Here is an 8155-nt window from a genome sequence, read left to right as displayed (position 1 = left end):
GAAGGCATGGTTATGCCTGAGCACTGTTTTGGAGAAGAAGGTATCACAGAATCATAGTATGGTAGGGGTCGGAAGTAGCCTCTGGAGATCATCTAGTCCAACCCCTCTGCTAGAGCAGGTGAACCTCATCCATAGAAGGAGACTCTATAACCTCTCTGGGCAGCCTGTTCCAGTGCTCTGTCACCCTCAAAGAAGTTTTTCCTTGCACTAGGTGGAACTTGCTGTGTTCCAGTTTGTGTCTGTTGCCCCTTGTCCTGATGCTGGGCACCACTGAGAAGAGTCTGGCCCCATCCTCTTTGACAGATGCTCTTTAGATATTTACAAGCATTAATAAGATTGCTTCTCAGTCTTCTGTTCTCCAGGCACAACAGACCCAGGTCTCAGCCTTTCCTCATAAGAGAGATGCTCCAGTCCACCTATCATCCTTGTACCCCTCTGCTAGACTCTTGTCTTTCTTGAGATGCAGAGCCTAGAACTGGACATAGCTCTCCAGATGTGGTCTCAGTAGAGCAGAACCTCCCTCAACCTACTGGCCACGCTCTTCTAAACAGTCCCCAGGATGCTATTTGCCTTCTTGGCCACATTTCTGGCCCATGGTTAGTATCTTTCAAAAGCACAGCAATGCAGTAGAGACTTCACTCTGTCAGTTATCTGTCCATCCATCTTTTGCAGGTCATGTATGCAGCAAAAGTACTGGGAGCATGGTGGATACTATGGTGATGCTCCAGAATGGTTTAGAGCCAGGGGAAAACTTTTTATAGCAAGCCTTTCATTGAACCTTGAGAGCGCATACCATGTATTTGTATCTGGATGCAGTTGTAGGTTGTGCTTTTATGCGCTTAGATTCTGTTGAGCTGTTTTTCTGGGTATATTTCTCTGACAGTTGTCACTGAGAAGAATCAGCTTTGAATACGTATGCTTGTGAAATCCCATCCCTGCTGAAGGTAACATGTTTACTTGCTATAAGTGTGCAAAAAAAGGGTAAGAAATACTGTGCTGAAGGACAGCCTTTTTCCTTAGCCTGTGTTAGGTTTCTGTACTTCACACTAGCAATGGGAGAACCACAGAGCACAGCCAGCAAGGTGAAATGGTCTCTGTGTGCCACAGAAATTTCTTCTACCTCATGGGTTTAAAGTTATAGTGAGGCAGTTTTCTGTCTTGTGAAGAAAGAAAAAGAACTCTTTTAGCTTTGAGTATATAGAATTCTGTATTGTATAAGACAAAATAGTGGCAATTTTTCCAATTTTAGCCTTGAATGTTTTGACTTCTGTCCCTCTAGTATCAACATATTCTTGTGAACTTCTGTGTCTCAATTTTGCAGTTTCGTCGTCCTTGTGATTAAAGTACACCCAGAGCTGTTTTGGGATAAAAATCCTTTGTTAACTTCTGGTAAGGAATATGGTATGACTCTCCTATCTTGGGAGTAAGCAAGTGAGACATGCTTATGTGTAGCATGGGAGGAGATGGGGACAGTGGAGAGAAGGCAATGTTCTCGTATAATATTTACGTGAGAACATTTGCAGTATATGCTTTCACTGCCAGAGATTTTTAAATGCAGCTAGAACTAATAAATCTTCTGTTCATCCAGCCTAGTCTTGAACGAGCATTAAGTCTTCTAACTGAAATCTGTGCAACAGATTTAAAAATAGTTATTTGGCCTTTAAAATGTCACAAAGCTTCGAAGGCAAAGAGGCCAGTTTGCCTCTCTAAATTATATTGCATTAATTACTTCAGGAGCTTGTCCAAGTTGCTGCACTGTCACATTTTCGTTGCTTCAAATGTCACTTCAAGTATGAGCAGTTTTTATAACTACACAGCAAACTCAAGATGGCTTAATAGAAATGATTTCTTCATGTGTCAAAATGACCCCTTTGTTTCTCATTTTACTCTTTTGTTGCCTGCAGCTAATCTGCTTTTGGGTTATCAGATCCAAGCATCTTACAATGCTGACTCTAGCAGCGGCATTCAGCTGGAATGCTGCCTTTTGTTTACTGGTTTCACCAGGCCTCCAGTGCTTTCTTTGGTCATCTGGTGGCTCCACTAATGTGATTTGCACTCCCAGGCGCCGCAGGTAGTCATGGGCTTTTATAAGGGAATTAGAGGAAGGCCTGCCACCCTGGTTGCTAACGAATCCACAGGGTATTTCTTGTTTGTGTTTTGGTTTTCCAGCCTTTTTTTTTGTTGTTGTTTTTCTTTGGAAAGCAGTGCACGATATCTGCAGTTTTATGGAATTTTACTCAGCTCTGCTCAGTCTTCAGTTCCTAAAGTCACTTTGCCTGGCTGTGGTTACATTCATTTTGTTTGAAACAGAAGTACCTAATCCTATTGTTCAGAATCTGTGTTTGGGGTTAGAATGACAAATGTCAGCATAGGTAGGGAAGTTAAAGTGTTTTGCTAATGAGGCTTTATCTGGAATTATAAAATTTTGCAAGCACACCAAAAATAGCTGCAAGTTTAGAAACACTCAGTGCAGTCTTACTGGTTTGAGCCAGTGAAGGACACAGTCAAGTAAATATTCCATTATAGATCTTGCAAAAACACCCAGATCTATACTTACACTGGGGATTATTTTAGTAAAAAATAATAATTTATATACTCAAAAGAGAACATATATTGAAAATGTATTGTAGTGCTCTTTTTTTTTTGAAGTAGGAAAAAAGTTTTGTACTCCAAGGAGTTAAGCTGGAGACAATGTCAGATGCCGAGTGAGGTGCCATTCCTTCTTATATCCTCAACCTCTTACTTAATTATCTTTGTGGATGAGTGAGGACTAATAAAGTGATTACATTTGTTTTTTTTCAGATTAGCCCTGCAGTTTTGTTAGGGCCAGTATTTGGCTTGAACAAAACCAAGCACAATGTCAGTGTTTTTAAAGCTTCCCACTAGACTAATTGAGACTCGACCTACAGTGGCAGGATCTGCATGTTGTTATCTCTTCATAAAATGTTCTTAATCTCTTTCTGTTGTTTTAGAATGGAAGATACTTTATCTAGGATAAAACCAAAATCTGAGAAGGACTGAGAATGGGCCTATTCCATGCAAAACCAGATAATATTCAATCTATTCTTATTGTAATTTACCTGGAGAGCAAGTCTATTTATGAAAGTCTGAAGAGTTTAGATTGGTAGGAGTTGTGTCACTGATATGTGTTGTATAGTGCTGTGCCTTAAAAGCAGAAGAAAGTTTTAGAAAAACTGAAGTACATAGGCATGTCCCAGTGCCCTTGCTTTGCGCCATTCTGTGATGTTAATGCTGTAGGATTTGTCTCTGATGTCTGGAGGGGGTGTATGTTTCATTTACATATGCATGTGTTTATATTTTTGACATGTTAACTGAATATTGGAGTATTAATTTATTTTCAAACAATGTCAGTAATGTTAAGTTGGTGATTCTGCTTCAGAAAAAAAATGTAGAAATTCAGGTGCAGGGTTTTAAATAGTGGATATATAAAACAAGAGTATATTGATCGAGTTTTACTAGGCTGACAGCAGCCTGGAAAGTCCTTGTGACCTAGAAGTTTGTGACCCATGAAATCTCCATTTTCCTTCTATTGGTAATGTATCTTGAAGTACAGAGAACTAAAAAATGCATCCTGTGTGACCTAACACGTTGATTATCTACAAATGGAAAATGATTTTAACCTTATTGCTAAAAATGTGTTTGATACTAGTATATACTAAGGATTAGGCTTAAATTATATTCTTTAAACAAACATTCCCTCAACACAAATTCACTAAGGCAACAGCTGATAATTACAGGTATGAATAAGGTCTGCTATATTTTAATTTGAGATTAGGATTTCAGGTTCTTGGCCATTTTTCTGACAGCTTCATCAGCTTTTGATGCAAGGAAGCAGAAATCAAAATTTTGCTTTATACATTGTACTTGCTCCTGATTAAAGGAGATAAATGATGGTGAGGAAGTAGGCAGAGTTATTTCCAAAAATGGTAAATATCTAAGGTTCCTGAAAAGGAGCCTGTAACACGCACACACCAGCAGGCAGATTTTACAGCTCTGTCCAGAGCACAGAAGGAAGATAAATCATGGCCATCCCCCTCTCATTTTTGAAATGGTTCAACCCTGGGGTTTAGCTGAAGGACTTAAGGAGTTTTTGAAGTGCAAATAGACTGGTGAAGGGTAAACCTTTTCAGAGTTTCATTTAGATGGATTTTTTTTTTTTTCTATGTGGATTTCTGGCACCAGCTGAGATCTGGAAGGCCAAAGGATTTTTTTGTTTTTGATCAATCAAGCAAGCAGAACTTGCCATGAGGGTGTACATTCTCTGCATACATATTGATCCTATTGTGTTTAAAAGTAGTTAATTTAATCGGGGCTTTTTGAAACCTTCCCCAGAAAGACTTGCACTAATGGAGCTGTCATTTCAAGGTCATGTTTCAGTGTCAGTAACTTAATGGTAATGACAGAAGTTACCTGAAAGTGTAATAACAGTATTTCAGTTTTTCTGTGTAAAAATTGCATTGAATGAAAACTAACTCTACATCCCTGCATGTAAAGATGTTTCGTTTCAATTGAAAAATGTTGCTGTCTATAAATGAGCGGTTTTTCAAAGCAGTTTGGTGTTACTAAGCACATCAGCACCAATAGTTGTGTTACTGCTGTTCACCACAGTACCCTTGGCCTGCCCCTTGTGTAGGGTGTTTTGTTCCAAGAACATATTTTAGATCTTGTCTCTTCTAGCAAAATGGCTGTAATGTCAGAGGTTTTATTCAGGGCTCTTTCTAGTAGTTTTGACCTTTTACCTCACTCTTTGTCTTGTTTAAAAGCAACAGTGTGTAGAAGATGGATTGCAAATTAACTATAAACACTTCTCTCTACTCTGATAAATATTTGGAGATACAATGTGTAAGGACTGTCTGAATGATAAGATCCTGATCTTGGATAATCATCTTCTGTGGAGTTTTCCTCTGTGTGTTTGCCCCAACTGAACGGGATTTTATAAAAGGTTTCAATGCCAGATCACTCATGGTTGAGAATGAGAGAGAAACTCTAGACTTGGGATCCTCTTTAGGAATGACCAGACTTGACTGGTTGTTAGCTTAATTTCCATAAATTGGATGTCCAAAATGGTGCTGCATACTGTGGGAAAATTCACCTATCTTATAAGTGCTGAATTTTTACTTCTGTATCTACTGTCTGGTGGTTTGAAGTTGGTTGTGCTCTGACAGAACAATAGAAAGATTCCAGATCAGGATAGGGACCTAAAATCACAACTCATCACAAATTAATACATGTGGCTAAATACAATTAAGTGCATACTGTGATTTTTCCCTGTCTTTACACTGAACAGCAGACATTTGGTTAACAGGCCCCCTATCTTGGTCTTCATTTTACAGCTCTAGCTTTTATGTCCATTAAACTCACATGCTGTCAATCTCATGTACTGTAATAATGGTTATTTCCTGTAGTGTTTGAAAACAGAACATGAGATGCTGTTTAGAGCTTTGCTGAGAAAGGAATTTTTTGCATCTCACTGTTGAGGAGGGATTCTCAGCATTTGTGGCATCACTTATGCGAGTATGTCACTGGGAGATGCTAATATGACCTTTCCTTTGTTAAGAGATTTTTAGCACCACTCAGGACTCTTTCTCTCTTCAGCAAATCCCATTTCACTGACTGGATAGAGAATTTTGGGCATATTTCAAGTCAGCATTTTTTGCTTCAGTCTTGTTAGGCGTAGATGCAGAGCAATATTTGAAAACAGACGTCATTCTTTGGGCTGGTGTGTGGGTGTTGGCTGGAAAATCTATCATTTTGAATTAATTTTTTTTCTAAATGATGTGTGCTTAGATGTCAAAACACTGGGGGGCTGTTACTTGCAAATTGCAGATTTATCAAGCAATAGAGATTTATCAAGCAAATCAAGCAATCTTACTCCAGTTACAGTGTGTATTCGTCAAGGGCACAGGCTGTATGATGATTCTGAATTCCTCTAGAATTTAACTGAGCAACAGCTGGTCTGTAGGATGTGTAGATTTTCACAAGGTAATGTTTGTGTTTTGGCGAAGAACTTGTGTGACATGCTGCTGAAACAGTTCCAAAGTGCCTTCTGCCTCCATTCAAGTCTGTAGGGATCCTGAGACAGTTTCTGTGTGAAATTTCTCCACTCTCTCTGTGCCTCTTGATTTTATTGCAGGTAAATTAATCAAAATTCTTCCATGAGGTATTAGTTAAAAGAAAAGAAAAAAGAAAGAAAAAGAAAAAGGCTATGAGCACCACTAACTACAGCTAAAACAGAAAGAATACTCTTTTTGGCCTTTAATTATGTCAAATTCCTTTTCTCTGCAATTGTTTTTCTTGTCTTTTTTTTTTTTTCTTTTTCCTTTTTTTTTTTTCCTTCCTTTTCCACTTGAGAGAAGTTTATGGTGCTGTGTCCATCAGGATAACCCTGTCTTAGGGTTGAAGTTGTATTTCTCCCTGAGTTCCTAGGGGTGATGTTATCTTTTGTTCACTCAGCAGTATGGTCATTCTTAAGAGCATCTGTCACTTCAGGCATTGTAAGATGGATGAGTCTCAAGTGAACTGCTGGTTGAAGCAAATGGTGAAAATAAGAAAAGACAAGGGGACTAGGGGTTTTTGGAGGGGACAGACAACAAGGAAGCACTGTTAGAAATCAAAAGTAAGCCAGGGGGTGGTGGAAGAAAGAGCCAAGATGGACCACATGTTTGCAGATCCCACAGGTCTTGGAAATGAAGATTGGTTGTTGATGAATTCTGAAGAGATCTTCCTTGTCTTGACAAAAATGCCACTAATTTGTTTCCTACTTCATTTGCAAGTAAGGAAAGATCAGAAGGAGATGATCTGAACATTAAATGAAGAAATTAGGTTTTTGTCACTTTGTGTTGCAAGGTTAGGACAAATTAAAGCTGCCAGTAGTCAGAAAAAGGGTTAGTGATATATTGTGTGTCTTAAATATCGTGTGAGAATCCGCCAGTACTGAGTGGGCACGTAACTCTATAATACCAAAACAGCATGTTGGCAGTTTAGCTTTTGGAAAAAGCAGTTAACTTAAAATTCATAGCCATTAGTGTTTCTGAAGGTATTAAAATTTTTTTTTAATCAGGGAAGATTCTCTACAGTATCTCTGAATTAGCTGGACTAATTGAGTTAGACATTTTAATAGAAAGAAAATTGTGAAAAAAACCCACCCCAAACTGCAAGAAAACTCTCTGCAAGCCACTGATAAGCAAATCCATCCCTCCCCCCCCCATCCCTGGCAAGCTGAGCAAAGGTCTCTGTTTGCAAAAGCAACCGGCTAAGGCACTGACAGCCCAGTGTGTGTCAAGGTTTGGGAAGGGTCCAGGAGGATCTTGGCTTGAAAAATTATTTTGTCACGCTATTGGCATTGGTCCGTAAGGGGAAACACTGGTTGAAAGGCGAAGAAATTAAGATGATTAGAAGCTTTAAAGCTTCACAAATGGTAGAGTATCTCTCTTCTCAATGGATGTAAATAATAGATGAAAGACTGCAAGTGACAACAAAGGATCAGGGCGTTTAAGAGAATGTGTGCAGCCTGAATAGAGGTCTGTGGCCTAGGGCCAAAGGTCTTAGCTTTGAGTGTAATTAGGAGAAAATACAAAAATGTCATTACTAGCAGGTGAAATGTTCAGCACGTGTCTGAAAAATAGCAATTTCAGAGCCAGGAGCTGTTGGAATTGGATTACTGACGTTCTGCAATCATTGAAGCCTCTGCAGAGCCCTGCATTTTGGTCAGGAGCTGTGTGTGTTAACCTTGTTTGCCATCTGGGATGGGCTCCCCTTTGGCATGGTGGGGATGCACAGCACAGGGTGGCAGCCGTGGGCCCTGGCAGTGGAGTTATGTTCTGCCTTTCCTCAGGACACAGCAACCCTTCCCAAAGCCCTTCCTGAGCGAGAGGTGAGGGTTATAGCTGCTCCATTAATCAGGCAGATTTTTAAAAGTGGGAAGAGGGGGAGGAAGCTAAAGCGGTATTGCTTTTAGTATTAAAACCTGGTTTTGAATTCTGCGTGTACTGCTGGAGGAGTTGTGTTTGTTAAGGTTTTGACAGCAGGCCCAAGGCTCCCAGCTTCAAGCCTAAAATCCCACTTGCGAGCAACGCAATTCCTTTAAAATCTTGTGGCAAAATATCGCTCATTTCTATTGAGAAACAAAACCAGC

The sequence above is a fragment of the Chaetura pelagica genome, unplaced genomic scaffold (genome assembly GCF_000747805.2).
Source record: "Chaetura pelagica isolate M959 unplaced genomic scaffold, ChaPel_1.0 scaffold109, whole genome shotgun sequence".
NCBI classification, from domain to species: Eukaryota; Metazoa; Chordata; class Aves; order Apodiformes; family Apodidae; genus Chaetura; species Chaetura pelagica.
This window is presented reverse-complemented; position numbering follows the sequence as displayed.